We start from the raw sequence: 17258 nt of genomic DNA, 5'->3' as shown, positions 1-17258 counted from the left end.
ACACACTCATGCACAGACTATACAAATAGCTTACACTAAAGGAACACACCATATCCACGCGACAAAACCCAACCAAGTGGTTGTTGCTCCTGTTTTGGAAACGTGTTTCAATCCTGTTAATGAGCAATGCGAGGTTTCCTTTTTATTCTAGTGCTTCGTACTTCCAAATCGTGATTAGCGAGTAGATTCATGTGTCGCTGAAGTACAAACCCAAGTTGATTTAATGCAGTATGCCAGTCAATGCACGAGCTCACTGTCTCCATACTTCCTTGCCCTCAACTGGCCCACCTTTGACTTGATCTTGGAAAACATTGTGCTTGAGAAACCAGTCCCAAGTTCCTTATTATTACCACTTCTAATATGTGATGCGCACCTGAGGGGCCACCAGGCTACTTCTGGCGGGCCACAGCAGGTTTTGAAAAAATAACAGAAACATTATTTTAAACCCAGCTGCATCTTAAAGGAAAACTGGATTAGTACAGAGTGAAAAAGGATTTATAAAAAAAAAAAAAAAAAAAAAAAAATCCCAGAAAATCACTTTTAAGTGCTGATGTAATTCAACAATAACAATAATAATAATAAGAATAATAATAATAATGCAAGGTTTAACATGCCGGGCAGCAAGGTGGATGAGTGATTAGCACGTACTGTACGTCTCGCATTTCCGACTTTGTGGGTTCTACTTCGGCCACCGGCCGCCCTGTGCGCAGTTTGCATATGTTCTCCTCCTCATGCTTGCAAGTACTTTGACGTCCACATTCCAAAACCATGTTTCTTAGCTAAATTGAAGACTTGTCCGTAAGAACCCCTTCTCTTTGATTGAAAGTCCCACAAAAGCATTGCAAAGAGTTTTCAAATCGTAGCTGCGTGACATTGACATTTCGTCGATGTCATACGTATGTATTTGTTTTTAAAACAAGGACACTCTCAGTACCATTGAACAAATGTCTTTTTACGTTAGGCCGATGATAGACAACGCGGTAAATAAACCGGGGCGCGTGCGCGCACCCTTCCGACGACTATGCTCCTGCGAAGAAGGCATCGTCAAACAAATCATGTTGTTTGCTGTATTTGAAGCAAACGGCGCTTCAGAACAGTAACGGGCGGACAAGTAATCAAAGTCTCGTGATGAGAGATTTCATGGGTGGTTATCTCAAGGTCCTTGCTGCACACTTTTGTGTGAGATTGTGAGCAAGTGGCGGTGCCAAGCGCCCAGGGCTGCTGCGGAGACTGCTTTCCTTTAAAAAGCATCCTGGCACCGAGCCCCCCTACGCAAGCCAAGGCCCGACTCCGTAAGCATTCATTATGGAGTCAATTAGAACAAACATTTCTCCCTTGCTTTTAGCACAATTTGACAAGGCTGCATCCAGCCTATAAGATGAGACGTGCCCAAATGTGATGTAGTTATTCATTTCACTCTCTCGACTTTTTTCACCCACGTTTTTTTGCATGAAAAGCTTTTAAATGTGTGTAGGGGGAACCTGGCGGCAGTACCAACAAAGAGTGGAGGAGGGCCTCATTGCTAATCTGTGCTCTTCTTAAGAACAGGCACAGATCCGTATGTGTTGTTGCCTGACAAATGTTAATGTGTGTCACATTTATGTATGGCACGTGGAAATACTTGTGTGAACCCAGTTGGCTGATATCAAGGCACATAACTTGTTCAACTAATTTAAAAGGGTCCAGAAAGTCTTTGTTCTAATCTGAAGGACATATCTCCTCACTAATTTTATTCAGAGTAGGCTCCAGCATGCCATTATCCTATTGATGAAGCACACAAAAGGAATCAATACAGGCGGGCTGATGGTAAATATTCCACAAAAGCGTGCGAAAGAGCTTGCCAGTTTACGGCAATCAAAGTCAAGTGATTTATTGCACCGGACGCTTGGACAATGAAACGCGTGAAAAACAGCTGGAGGCGTGCCGGCGCACATATGATCTGTGTCAGGAAAGTTCCACGACGAGACGTAGTTCAAATTCGAAGAAGATCAACAAGCACGTCTGCAAAGAGATCCTGCTCCGTTTGCGTGGGGAGTTGTTGCAGGACAATTCATGGCTGCTTAACGCTCACAATGCCCTGAGCCTCTGACAGTTTCAGTTTTCAGACTCCAGGATTCGTACCTGTCAAGCGTTCGTAAGCACAGATGTGTGCGTAAAGCGCGCCTACGAAAATTTGCCACGCAAAGCCTGGGTCGACGACCGGCGATTCAGCCATACGACGCCAAAATGAAAAGTCTAGCATGTCTTTCGTGGAGTGTGTCAAATCAACGACTACCCTCGGACGGTGCACCTTGACTTCGGCCGATAGAATTGCGTCTTGAAGCAGCGCATCGCTCCCTTACTCGCTGTTGTCAACATTTATTCGCACGGACAAACCAATGTTTATCGAAACTTTAGAACCTGAATCGACAGAACGCCGGCATTTTTTACGTACAATGTTGTGTTTCCCGCGCTTTGCTAACGGTATTAAAAGTAAGTGAAGATTATCTCAAGGTCTCCTTGAAGAGTGGACAGCCCAAAACATCATCTCCAGAGCACCCAGGGATGACACTACACGTTTTCTTCCTCTTTTTATTCTCAATTTCAACACACAACATTGCTGCAATCGTTGTTGCTTCCACCAAGGTAACGGTTGTATTATGGTACGGTACGCTACGGTACGTACCGTAGCATTTACCAGCATGTACATGTTTTCCGGTCTCACCTCCGCCGACAGTGTTTGGTTTTGTTAGCGAGATATAGCCCAATGATCGTAAAAGACGGCATACAGCGATTTCGTAACCCGTTTCGTGTAGTGTTGCCAGTGTCTGACCAAGATAGGACAAGATTTGATGGCACTAGTCCGACAGTGCAATCGTGAAAGACCAAATGTATCTTGCGGTTCGATTAAGGTATGAAAACATGCAGTGAAATGGACCGTAACAAGAATGTGAACTTTTTGTGAAAAAAGGATTTTGAATGGCATCTGCGGTGACTTGCGTCCGATCCGTTTGACAATAAAGCGCGAAATATGTGAGGAAATATGTATACTGTTTATTTCCCTTTTTAAGCTGGCTGCTAACTAGCTCGCCACCTCCTGGCCAAGGTTTGCCACGTGGCTCATAACTAGAAAAGGTTTGCATTGTTCCTTTGTCCTGAGGGAAGGATGGATGTTCAGCTTTAGCAGCCCAGCTCAATCGCTTACTCCGCCGCTACTACTACTTGCTCGTACGAACAAAAGATTCTGTTGTGAGGAAATTTCCTCTGTTCTACCTGGATCCAAACTCCAGCACTAAGCATTCCCTATAACAGGATACAAGAGACTGCTTCTTAACATCTTCCCATAACTACCATTGGAGATGTTTTCCAGAGAGAAGCTTTGAATCTCACACCGCACGAACACAGCGGGGTGTGCATGAAGCAATACATTAACATTACACTTCTATTTGATTCAACTTGGGAAGTGGAGTTGTCAGTCTAAGTTTGGTTCAAAGAGGAAGCCGCCGTATGAAACATGTCCCGCCAGGTAGAAGAACAACAAGAACAAAAAAGAACAAACAGAGAGGAAATACAGAAATAAAACATCAGGCATTAGTGTCACCGTTATTGACCAAAACAACAACAGAGAGCTTCTTGTCATATGAGTTTTCACATTCGTTGTATGGAACAAAGCATAATATGGCTGCCTTTCCACTTACATTTTTAGTGCTTGAGTTGTCACCCGGGCTCGGACGTCATGGTTTCATCAGCTCCTTTTTATAACTTCACTTTCGACCTAAGTAGGCCAACAGACTTGACACTTTGAGTAGTGGAGCCGAGCCTCACGTAAGTGAAATGCAGATGATTGGTAAAATGATATGCTACACAAAAGCAAGTATCATCAGTCTGTCATGTCTGCATCCTTTGGTGTGCGGTGGCACGCCTTGGGCCATGTGGACCCTCCGACGGGGACTGTGCATGAGTGACAGGCACCAGGGATGGTGAAGAAAGAGAAATAAAGAGTCAACAGCTTTAGGTTGATGTCTTTAGAAGTGTAACTCACACCACCAGAGTCACTTTCAAACTTTCAGAGGATTGGAGGAGTTTTTGGACACTGAGTTCATGTTTGGAAAATGACTTTCCACTTGTTTTGCCTTTTGGGATGCTTACTTTTTTGTTGTTGTTGTTGTTGTTTTCACTGAAGAAATCGGATACAGGTTCCATTAAGTCAAATCGTCTTTTGGTGTGTGTAAATATTTTACATTATTTGGAAATAAACTCAATTCATTGACGATTGCGGATTATTTTAATAGGCAGATATGACTGAAATGGCTCTCTTTAACATGTTAATAAAGTGGTGGCTTGAGATACAAGTGACACGACTTTGAAGTTTTTTTTGTGATACGAACCGTTGGTCGGGCCGATTTTTTTTTTATTCTTTGACTTGCGAGCGCAAACTTGAGATATGTGTCAGAATGAGTAAGTATTGTTATAAAAAACGTTTATTGCCACTCTCAGTTTGTTTGCTGTCCAGCAAAGCATAAAACAAAGATAATTTCACGTGCATTTAAAACAACCACTTAGCTTAGCCTTTAGTATGCTAGTTTAAGGCCAATTGGCCTTATTATTATTATTAAAATACCTCCCTCTGGAAACAACTCAAAACCAGCATGGCAGATACAACTCCAGTCTTTTCCTGCTTTCGTTTATTGCACACTCGTACATAAATATCCATACCCTAGCTCACATTAGGTTATAAGTAGTATGGTTGGAAAATTTCTAACTCGTTAATTTAGTAAAGCGGCTAGGCGTACCAGTCCTGAAGCTCCAACAAAACAAAATGAAATGAAAACCGGATGCACGTTTAAAGAGCGCCGCCCACTCCCGCACATAGTCTGGAGATTATTCAATCATAATAAAACAAGTTTCAAAGTCATAATACAGCGATCATCACTGCCAATAACTGGTTTGATTACCATATATAAAATATGAAAACTATAAACATAGACATATTGACGAGTCACGGTATGTTCTGTAGTACATAAACAAGTGACACTTCATGTTCTTTAAGAAAGCCTCACACACTCGATATTATATATTAATATCAACAGAACGTTAGTCTCCACTGCTGGAACGTTCTAGACTATTGGTAACATACGCAATGATTAGCATCTGTGTTAGCAGCAGTGTGTAAGCAGTGCACATTTGAACACAAACGGTGCAGGAACACATGCAGAAAGACAATATAACCAGATTTTGTATTCTTCATCCTCTGTGAAGAATGACTATATGCATCCCACTTGATTTCTAGGCAGGACATGCACCGTCGCTTCGCGCGATATGAATCTCAATTGAGTTCCAGGCAAGACACGCCCCGCTACAGTATGTGTGAAGTAAGTCTGAATTGGCCTTTATCCTGCCACCAGGTGGCCAAGGTGAGCACACAAGAATGAGCAGCACAATGTGCATTGAATTGAATGAGAAAGTGGGAGTGTAATTATATAATTACTGTATGTTTTTTTTTAAATATAATATAATTCTAATAATGCCGTGTGCTATTTTTCATATTTAAAAAAACTGCAGATTTTTTTGGTTGCTTTTTTGTGAGGCGAGAAATGGTTAGTGGAATTTCCATTCATTTGAATGGGGAAAGAGGATTTGAGACAGGAATGTTTTGAGTGACGATCATATTCGAGGAACAAATGAAGACTCGTGTATCTCAAGGCACCGCTGTGTTCTGTTCCTCTCAAAATTGTTCTCCAGTAATCATAGATTTAAAACTTCGAAAGCGCTCATGCTTAGTACTTATTTCACTTGACAAACAATAGGGGGAGCAGGAACAGTAAAGGAGGCTCGTAGTGTTTCTTGGAAATTAAGCTAATTGGATGATTTGCTGCTTGGATGCAGCAGAATGATGTTCTTCCTCTTCAAATTTACAAGTAAAGCAGCCCGTAATGCCAAGCAATTAGAAAGGCCTGCCACCACACAACAGGCACCGGAGTGATTGCTAATGTGGATTAGGCTGCATTATATAGCCAGTGGAAGGAGACGGGGCAGCACTGAAACGTGCTGTTCCACAAGCGCCAAGGACAATGTCCTAAATGGCACACTTGAGCAGCGATGAGGGATTTGTCTTTGAATAACATTCGAACATTTCAATCCTCCGTGCTCAGAAGTCCTATCTGATGAAAAGTCACTGTCAAGAACATTTGCTTCCTTCTTCATGTATCGTGGAGCGTCAGAAGAATCCGGAATTTTGACAAAAAAAGAGCCGTGACACATACTGGTCTCCCTCCCTACTTTCTTAGTTCAACTGTCCGAGAGACAGATTTCAGTGCTTATGTAAATGTATTTCAGAAATGTACAGAATTTCAAGGCGCAGCCGAGGCGTAGAGGGGGTCCGGTTTGGTGGCCTCAGTATTGCATCTCTGCTTTTTGCACATGATGTGGTTCTGTTGGCTTCATCAAGCCGTGACCTCCAACTCTCACCGGAGCGGTTCGCAGCCGAGTGTGAAGCGGCTGGGACGAGAATCAGCACCTCCAAATCTGAGACCGTGGTCCTCTCCGGGTCGGGAATGAGATCCTGCCCCAAGTGGAGGAGTTCAAGTATCTCGGGGTCTTGTTCACGAGTGAGGGAAGAATGGAACGGGAGATCGACAGACGGATCGGTGCGGCGTCTGCAGTGATGCGGACTTTGTATCGATCCGTTGTGGTAAAGAAGGAGCTAAGCCGAAAGGCGAAGCTCTCGATTTACCGGTCGATCTATGTTCCTACCCTCACCTATGGTCACGAGCTGCGGGTCGTGACCGAAAGAACGAGATCCCGGATACGAGCGGCCGAAATGAGTTTCCTCCGCAGGGTGTCCGGGCTCTCCCTTAGAGATAGGGTGAGAAGCTCGGTCAGAGTAGAGCCGTTGCTCCTTCACATCGAGAGGAGCCAGATGAGGTGGCTGGGGCATCTGATTCGGATGCCTCCCGGACGCCTCCCCGGTGAGGTGTTCCGGGCACCTCCCACCGGGAGGAGACCCCGGGGACGACCCAGGACACGCTGGAGAGACTACATCCTTCGGCTGGCCCGGGAACGCCTCGGGATCCCCCCGGAAGAGATGGATGAAGTGGCTGGGGAAAGGGAAGTATGGGCGTCCCTGCTAAAGCTACTGTCCCCGCGACCCGACTTCGGATAAGCGGTAGAAGATGGATGGATGGATGGATGTAAATGTATGTTTTGCATTTCAAAATCCAAGATAGAGTTAACTTCATGAAGTATTTACACAGCTTAATAAACACCAATATAAATACAAGACAATACATAAGAGACTGAATAAGGTTTCTTTTATAAATAACTTAAACGCGCCATATTAAAACACATTCACTGCCATTGACGGCTTAAGTGGGAAGACTGGCAGTGAATGAGTTTAAATGGTTTCTGTTGTGATATGTAAAATGTGAAACCATTTTATTTTGATGGCGTATGGTCAGATGACCCTGGTCCAGTTTGAGGTTGTACTGTGGAACTGTGGGAAATAAGCGGTAATGCACTCAAGACAGAAACGGAGCCAGGAATGCATGCTACATGGAGAGATGGAGAAAGGTACAGGAGGAGTGTCCAGGAGGTAATTGTGCTTTTATCTGTATTTCATGTTTGGTTGTTTACAATTTGCTTCGGGCATACAATGGACCCTTCATGTGTTATTGTGCAGTGTGTTAGCATTAGCCTCAATGACTCATCAATCCATCCATCCATTTCCTGAACCGCTTATCCTCACTAGGGTCACCGGCATGCTGGAGCCTATCCCAGCTGACTTCGGGCGAAAGGCGGACTACACCCTGAACCGGTCGCCCGTCAGTCACAGGGCAAGCCTCAATGACTCATTCGGGCATATGTTTTAAATGGTGATTTTGTAACGTCGTCGGCTGAGAAGGAGAAATAAAACGAAAGTGTTGACATCGGTACGATTTGAGGGCCTTTTTTGCAGTTTCGCTACATGTGGTCGGTTCTTCCAAGTGTGGCCTTTCTTTGTATGTATAACCTTTCACCAGGTGTTAGTGATTATGAGCCAATGAAGAAATTGCTAATTGATGTGAAAAACATACTTAAGCAAACAAGTGGTTGAAAAGCGATAGCACATTCTGTTTCCCGTTTATATCGCCTCGCCACTACTACTAATGCCACACTACTCACGATATTTCGCATATGATTTTTTAAAAACGTTAAATGTCAATGTTTGCTTTTCCATTCAAAAGGAACCGAAAAGTCTCGAGTGTGTCTTCACTACTGCATGAAATGCTAACAAGATTTTTTCCCCCCCCCCCTCACTTCTTGTGGTTTATATTTTCTTTCATTGTGAGTCAAACATTTTACTGCAAACATCGGTTGGCTTCACTTCTTGATTGACTTCATGAGAGCTGTCATAAAAGTAAATATGGTCAGCTGCGATACGCTTTGCTTTTAAAGTCCTCCGTGCCAGCAGGTTAGGAGCGTGTGATGCTCGGGCCAACGACAGAGCAGAGCCGAAGCATTTCCACACAAAGCACAGCGTGGAGCCTGAAGAGCTACATTCTCATTTTTGGTGTAGTCGCAGCCTACTGGTCCGTAGTTGCATAGGCATTTGGGCCAGTGGCTGGGAGAAGCGCAGTGTGAATGATAACAGCCAGGGACAAATTACATGGCCAAAGAGGAAGCCCCTCTCCCCACTCAGCCATGGTGGCATCACAGGGTGGAAAATGACAATTCCTTGAAAAGGTCATACATGACGCCTGCTCTGTGATATGAGCTTACAGCCAATCTGACAATCTTAATTCAAATCATGACATTCGCCACCAAAAATTGGTGTCGGAACAGAAGTCTGACCTTTTCCATGTAGGAGTTTTAACAAATGCTAATCATCTCTTTCTTAATAGGTCTCCCAGATCAGCCTTCCTGCAATGTGTGCATTTCATCAAATGTCCTACCAACTAACACATCGTAGATTTGTAGTAATGACATGATCAGAGCTTATTTGGTCATTGTGCTTCAAACCATGTTTTTTTTTTTTGGGGTGTAAGAAACCTTTAAATCAACCTTGAAATCAATTTCATGCTTCAACCAACCACCAACCCATACCTGTCGTCCCACACACACAGGATACCACAGGAGATAAAATGTCTTTCAACAACTCTGCAGCAAAATGAATGCCATTTATTTCAATGATTGAGTGATGCTGCTGCATGCCGGTCGGTGCAGGCAGCCAAAGGTTTACCCTCGCTGGATGCTGCAAATGTGCAAAACTGGAACTTGTGGATGACACCTATTGATGTTTGGCAATTAGGCATTTGATTTCTAGCACATAGAATTTAACACTTGAAGAATTGAGGGGCACAACTCTTCGGACACCTATCCATTAAACCAACAGAAAATGAAAATAGGGTCGTGGGCCCCCCTTTCAACACCAACTGTGTTGTAATTCATCCATCCATCCATAAAAAAGGGCTGATGTCTGTGCTGACAACTTGGGCCTTCTCCAAACTGAGCTCACAAAGTTGGAACCCTAGAGGTGGGAATCTGTCGTCACCTCGCAATCTTGATTTGATTACGATTTAGTTTGATTTCTAATTATCTATAGGTCTTGAATCGATACTTTGACAACACCACTGAGCCATCCAATAAATGGCAGACAGTCCCAGTTGCAGCTGGAACGGTGCCGTATGCGGCCGCACATATCACACATCCCAGAAATACATTTTATTTCAAAATACTGTATTTTAGTAAACAAAAGGAATGCATACAAAGTACAATGTGACATCTGAAATATTTTTCTCGCCATCCCTACCCTAGGCAGGTGGCTAGTCAGTGGCAGGCCACCTTTAGGGATGGAGAACCATTCACACTTAGACGGTCACTCAGTGGAAAGTGAACTCACGCTGTCTGTCAGATAAATGTACCACTACACCGTCAGTGACCTGTTGACAAAACTTCAGAGAAGTGTCACAGCTATCCTGCCCGTTTTCTTGAGTAATTCCATGACCTGGATTTTCATTTCATTGTCAAATGTAGAGCTAGCCTTGCCAGTTAAAAAAAAAACCAAAAAAAAGGGATGCTGTACCTGCTTCAAAGTCGTCAACATTGCGCAATAGAGATGTAAATCCTCAGCAATGAAAGTTGCAATCGAGTATGTGATTTTCTTTGCCCTCTGCGAGTTGCGTGGAAGCCGTATTTTGGTATTTTGGTATTTTGCTTCCGAAATGTGTTCAAAATTGTTGACAGAAACTTGGCATATCCCAACGGTTGATAACTGAAATTTGCTTTATTCTTTTGCCTACCTAGCTTCGGCAAAAAAAAAAAAGAAAAGCATATTAACTTAATTTGACTTCCCACTTTCTATTTAATGTGCTTAGTGTCACGGTTTGATGGTAAGCGGTCCCATTTCATCGTTTCATCTACATCTCCGTCTGTCTCTCCACCATCTCTCACAGGCTTAAAGGTTAAGATGCTCATGTATCCAGATCAACAAGAAAAGCTGTCAGCTTCCAAATATTCAACAAAGCAGCCACATTCACTCGGCTCTGATCTACGCTTTCTCTGCAAAAACCTCTCGATGAAATCCAAACTGAGGCGGCGACATCGCCGGGCCGCTGCGTGGACCGGCGCAGATACGGCTGCTAAGCCTTCCTCACAGCTGGCTGCTCAGATTAATAGGCAAGATAGACATAGCGTATGTGTTTACTCATCACTCTGATTGCACCTGCCTGCTGCAAAGCCTTTATTTGAACAGGTCAAGATTATAGGCGACTGCATGGGAAGCTTTATAAATGAAGATACGCCGTAAGGCACGTGGTGACAGCGTAATGATGTCATAGCTCACATGGGCCCACCTCTGCACAGCCACGGTAGATCATCCCTTTTCTTTTCTAATCTAATACATATTTGATATTTAATATAGAACAGTGACATCTTTGCAATGTAGTAGGAGTCATTTCCTGAGTGTGTGTCTGAGCCTCCTGACTTCCTGTTCCATTCAGATCTTTTGTTCGACAGCACGCCACCGTGACTGACAAATGCGAACTTATCATTCAGAATGAATTTGCCCAGCAACAAGTGACAAGGCAAACGTGTGACAAGAGCATGAAAACAAAAAAAATCGGAACAATTTTCTTTGATTTACTTGGTCCATGTTGCTGCGTCTTTTAGTTAACATTTACTTCAGTTGTAGAATTTGTAATGCAAATTATTTTCCATTCAATTATTATGTTCTCTACATTGGAACCTTGAATGGTGAGTTTGGAATGGAAAAAAAAAAAATCATCATCATTTGCCACACTCAACGTGGGCACAACCCAGCGACTTCAAACCAAGAACATTTGACATTTGGGGCTCTATTTTTTGGTGTGTTTTTGTAAATCCAGTACTGCCCGTCGTGTAACTCCGCGCGGAGGCGGGTTAGACACAGTGTCGGTAATTTCGTGGACCGTCGTACCCCAGCGCATTTATGAGAGGGAGGTCTGTGCTGGTGTGGGCGTGTTCACAGCCAACTTCAGTCCTGTCCAATCCAAGTGGCTCCTCTCATCCACTTTAAATGCGGCATGAGAGAGGCGCACTGATAGTCGTTGACACGGGGGAAGAAGAAACCGATTGTCGAAGTGCACCGAGTACAAACTGCAAGAAACCGCCCGATCCTTCGCGTGTGTGCCTGATAAGTGCCAATAATTCGACGACTTATATCGGTAAAATTCATTGATTTTCAAAATGAAATTAGGTGGGATATGTCTTTACTGTTGTTGATGAAATTATATGGAAATGACAATAGAATGTGAGGGCAGTTACTGTATTATTGTATTATTGGTCTCTTAACATTGCTTGTTGAGGCCATTGTCGCAAGTGTTGATGCGAAAAATCAAAAGACACAAAATTGAACTGAGTTTTGGATGTTTGCTGAATTCAGGTTGATTGAGGTACGCTGAGGTCAGTTTGTTGGATTTGAGACTTTGTCTTTCCCAAAAATGTTGCTCATTTTCTACATTTTCCAAACTTTGTCAGCTTTCAGTTTTTCAGGCAATAACGTCACAAGGTATGACGTTGTGTAGCCGACTCAATGGTTGGTGCTCCGGCACATACATTTAAAAAAAAAAAAAAAAAAAAGGCCACCTCCTCTGAATATTGAAATCTATTTACAGTATAATGCACGACTCCCCATTGTCCACTGATCCCAGCACCCTCGGACAAAAAAAGACTTGAATATAAGAAATGCCAGTGGTGCCGTGTCAGTCGCTGAGAGTTCAACTTTGACAAGGAGCCGCTCTTCAGGATGTGACCCCGTGCCACGCATATCTTCTGGTTCATGGTAGCGTCTATCTCGGCGAGGTTAATGAGCTTGACTTGGAGTACCTTCGCACGGAGCTACCTTGCACCCTAATTCTCTTTCTCCGTGCACCGTTTCTATCGTGGCCATTTCATTCAGCTCGTGCAGTCAGGGGAAAGTTCTCAAGTAGCAGAGCGGTCAGTGTTCGGCAAAGGTCACAGTCTAGCCAATTAGCTGCGTCCACCAGGTTTGTCAGCATTCAAGGGATTAATTGTTCTCATTTTGCTTCACTCGCGGTCTTTGGCAGACTAATCCATGACCGCTCTCTCCCTCAAAATGGGACCTCGGAGAAACATTTGCAAGACAGCGCTTGTATTTTGTAACAATCCTTTTACTTTCATGGTGATTTGAATCTGTGGCTTCATACATTTTTAATTGAACATGGTTGTTGCATTAACAGCTGGATATGCAGCCAGCCTTTTCTCACATTCAACTCGGCCTTAAGTGAGAATCCCTTCAATTAAAAGGCCCACAGAAATCAATAAAAGAGAGAGCACGTATCGTCTCCTAATGCATCCCTCACGACACGCGCTGCCTGCTCTTGTGTCTGAAAGCACTTAATGTGCAATAAGGATCAGCCCACCTCAGATGTTGCCAAACATTAGCGATAGCTCGCCTGAAGAAGCTTGAAAGTTTGCTCTTAACGACTCTTTTATGCTTTACGGCGCTCGGAACCCATCGTGCAGATCATCCGTATTTACTGCACCAAAATAAGCTTTTATGATTCTGTAAAAGCATTTCGGATAGCTGTACAATTAGGTAATAACGCAAACGTCTATTTTTTTCAATTGGTTGTCCAACTACATTATGTGCGCCATCTGCGTGTTTCCATCCATCCATTTCCGGGCTGCGGGGGAGCTGCCAAACTTATCTGTCAAACTCACAGATATGAAATGAAAACACTCGCAAGGAGCATGGGGCACTCTCGAATACTGAACTGGAGTCACAACTCCTGACATCACTCGCTAGGCCACGCCCCTTAAAGGCACTGATACAACACGACAATTGCTGTTATTGCGGCTTTCGGCTTGTGCCAATATACAGTAGTTATGCTTCATCAAATCTTTATTTCTTTACAGTCTCTTTTATGGGCTTTTTCCTTGCTCAAAACACAAACGTTGTTTGGTTCTTTTGGAGGCGCTGGAGCAGATTAATGGCGTTTCACTTCATTTTGGAACCACGACAGCTCATAAAGAAAGGCACCGACCGGAATTCCCGTTAATTGCAGTGCAAAGTTTCAAAGATTGCAAATTCCCAGAATATTGCAAACCTGCCAGAAAGCCTTAGCGAGTGGAAGACTGTCCCTGAACCTTCTGCCCATCGAGCGGCACTTTAACCATATCAAAAACACATTTTAGCAAAAGAGGTTATTTGGGAGACTCAGAAGTTAAGCTGTCTGACATGGACAGAAATGGAGATTTGAGCCGCCCACTCTTTGTGGGTCGTTCCCGCGAAACAATTTTTGACCCTATTTCGTCCTGCTTGAAGATTGTTTTCTTCCTCGTGAAAGTGCTGTTGCAGTGTAAGTATGCGTCCCTCCTCTTGCTTCAATTGCAGGCTTTCCCCTACGTGCGAATGTACGGGCGACACGGTGAATCCGCAGCGCCAGCGAGCGAGCCTTTGGAGGACTACGTGAAAAGAAGTCGTTAAAAGTACGACCGGTCCACAGAGGCGCACAGCGTGCGTCGAGCGGAGATCAGTTGCGAGTGGCCCGACAGCACGCTTCTAATTGCCCCCGCAAACTCTCGTGCAGACACCTGTCCGCAAACAGAGAGGGACATACCATTTCCCCTGTCAGACAGTGAGCGTCAAATCTGAAAAATGGATGAGATCTTTGTTCCTCAAATGGCTGTAGGTTCCTTAAGTGCTGTCAGAGTGGGGAAGGGGCCAACATGCATTATGGAAGACGGTGGCTCGCTAAGCGCATGGCTCCCTGCCTGCTCCGTGCTTCAAAAAGAAAAAAGAGAAACATCTAATGGAGTTGATGTCTGGTCATTTCTGTGGCAAACTCATTTTCTTGAATATCTAAAGTTGGAAGTTAATTTATCTCGGAGGTATACGGCAAGCAAGCTTACGGCCTTTCAGTTCTGTCTGGGGGAGGGAGCTAATTCCTTCCATCTCGGGTGTTCAGGAGCATAAATGGGAGTTTACCAGCTTAGCGCTCGGCATAGGATCTTAAAAGGGAACTGTTTGTTCTCCGCACATTGGATAGCGCTGTCCTTCTTGCAAAGCATTGGGAGAGAGGGGCTAACAAGCCCTAATTGTGTGCTTATGTTACTGGAGTACTAAAAATGGAAGCCGTTGCACAATACAAAGTCTTCTTTCTTAATGATATGTAAAGCAGGATGTGTGCTATCCACTGAAATCCACATTGGTTGCATGCCTTTCCAATTACGCTTATGCTAAACCTTCTTCCAGAATATACTCGGATGGCGCTTCAGCGGGGCAGATATTCATCTGTGGAGCACGTACATTCTGAGAGGACACTTATCTAAAAGTATTGTTGCAGCTGATGAGATGGCAGAGATCTCGGACATCTCGTTATCGATGTCATACTGCGGGGGTCTTCGTGGCCTAAATTGGACCGCGATGACAAATGAACAAAATATTTGCCGGCTTCTGACAAAGCTATGGAATAATAGCGTTACGTCTTGCCGGCTTTTGCTGAGATCTCGAACCTGTCCTGATAAGACCAAGGTCATCTTTTAGGAGTTAGAAGTGTCTGCATAGGAAATGAGACTTCCCTGTAGACTCAGCGGAATAAGTTAATAGTCACTGCCCTAGGTTTTTAAATTCTGAGAAAGTGGAAGACAGATTTCTTTTTCTTTTGTTGTTCAAAAAGAGGTTGAACATCAGAACGAGGGAGGTTGCTCATGTGACACAGCCGTCCATCCCTTTCCCCAAATCAGTTTCAAATTTGTGTCGCTTCTTTCAAGCGAAGGTTTCACTCCTTATTCACACACCAGAAATTCAAATTAGTCAGCGCTGCGGACCGGATCCAGAGTTGACTCCGTTAGTTAAGTGAATTTCTCCATGTGCCATTTTGGGCCGGCGCGAGAAGCCGACTCACCCGCAGTTTGTGTCAGTCACGTAGCGTCTGGAAGTGACAAATTATTAAGGTGGATTTGACATGAAATGTTGGCCGTAGTCACCCTCTACCTTTTCTCCGCCCATTAGTAGTATGAGCGGGGTACTTGACAGGGTGCGCCATCAGCTCAGGCAGTGCAAGCTCTCCTCTCTCCTCCCCCGCGGATGCACCTTGGGCCCACAGTGGTCTCCTTGGCTTCTTTGTTCCCTGCATCTGCTCAGCGTCACACGACAACACTGATTAGCCTCACTCGGGCTCTTAATAAGACAACAGGAGAGGAGGACAGACAAGCACAACACATCAGTCGCGTGTAATCACTTCATACGCATGCCCGATGCTGCCTTGACCACGACTTGTCCACATTGTGAGTTCAGGGTCTTGTCATTAGCCCTAATGAGGTCTGGAACATGTTCCTTACTCTTGAAGAGGAGAACCAGATCCTGTATCTTGCCTCAAGTCCCCTTTGAGTCAACCAAGAGCCACAATCCAATGTTTCTTCCACAGTATGCTCTGGAATATGTCAAAGCTCAATGATGAGGGAGTTCATACTACATCAAATGTAGCCATGTACTGTGGAAGAAAACATGTGTAATCCAAAAACCATGATGTTGAAGGCCATACTCTACCACTGCAGTGCTAAAGGTGGAGCTCCATCTGCTGGATCTGCCGCACTTGGCCCCAATTAAAGTGGACCGTAACAGCGATACAGTGAACATGAATTACTGTGTTTCTACCCTGTGTTCCGAAGAACTGTTCTCAACTGACCTGATCACAGCCCCGTCATAGACCACTAATAATGACTACTGAAATGCTTGACGAGGGAGTAGCCTCGTTCCCTTTTCCCCTCCCGCCTCGGTTTTGACCAAAGATGAATCCCTCACTGATGAGCATACCTGTAAGCTAATTTCTCAAACGTGGCCATTCTTAACGGCATGCAATATGTAAGCGCGTCATTGTGAGAAATATCTACGGAGAATGCTGTCCAGCCTCAACAAAATAAGCACGCTAGCAATATTTAGCTAGGATTAGTGCTGTAAACAAGCATTGGTAACATGACCTATTCGTAATAGTCTTACTGTAAGACTACATTTTGTTTATTTTAGTTCTAAAGTTTGAAATGTTATTTTTTTTTTGCAATGTCAAATCAAATAAAAATCAAAATGAGGTGATAGAACTTCCTTCCCATAAAAGTCAAATAAATTCTTACTTAAACATGCCGTGGCCCAATGGTTAAGATCATCGCCCGCCACCGTGGGGGACCTAGGTTCGAGACCCCGACTGCACCATCCGCCAACATCCCACGGACTCACGCCTGCGGTGTCCTTGAGCAAGACACCGATACCCCGAAATGCTGCCCCCTGCTCCGGTGTGTTCGTTCCACTGACAAGTGTGTGTGTTCACTGTGATGGGTAAAATGCAGAGAACAAATTTCATCTGCACCCATGCGTGTTCATGACAATAAAGGGACACTCACGGCAGACTCCAAAGTGTTTTTGTCACGCCCGAAAATCTGGAAAACTGAAATGGTGAAAAAGAGTTTAACGCTATCTACACAATCGAGCGCTACATAATTCTCGGTCCTTGCACATTTTCAGTAATTATCTTTTAAAATGTGTTTGGAAGCAAATCTCTGTAATCACTTAACAGATTCTTTAAGGGTACCACACAGTGGCCATTATACCCCTAATCCTACAATTATGTACAGTACTTGTAATCTGAGAATGTATGCTATTGACCTTTAACCTGAAGTACCGGTAATTTGTGGCTTACTAGTCGCGTAGCTAAGAAGAAAAAGTGCTGTTTTCTTTAAATAGGAGCGCCGCAAAAGTGTATCGCTGTCAAATTAAAGGGCAAAGTCTGCACAGAAATTCAGAGACT

Source organism: Phyllopteryx taeniolatus, chromosome 2 (assembly GCF_024500385.1).
Source record: "Phyllopteryx taeniolatus isolate TA_2022b chromosome 2, UOR_Ptae_1.2, whole genome shotgun sequence".
Lineage (NCBI taxonomy): Eukaryota > Metazoa > Chordata > Actinopteri > Syngnathiformes > Syngnathidae > Phyllopteryx > Phyllopteryx taeniolatus.
The sequence above is the reverse complement of the archived record's forward strand: the minus strand, read 5'-3'. Positions refer to the sequence as shown.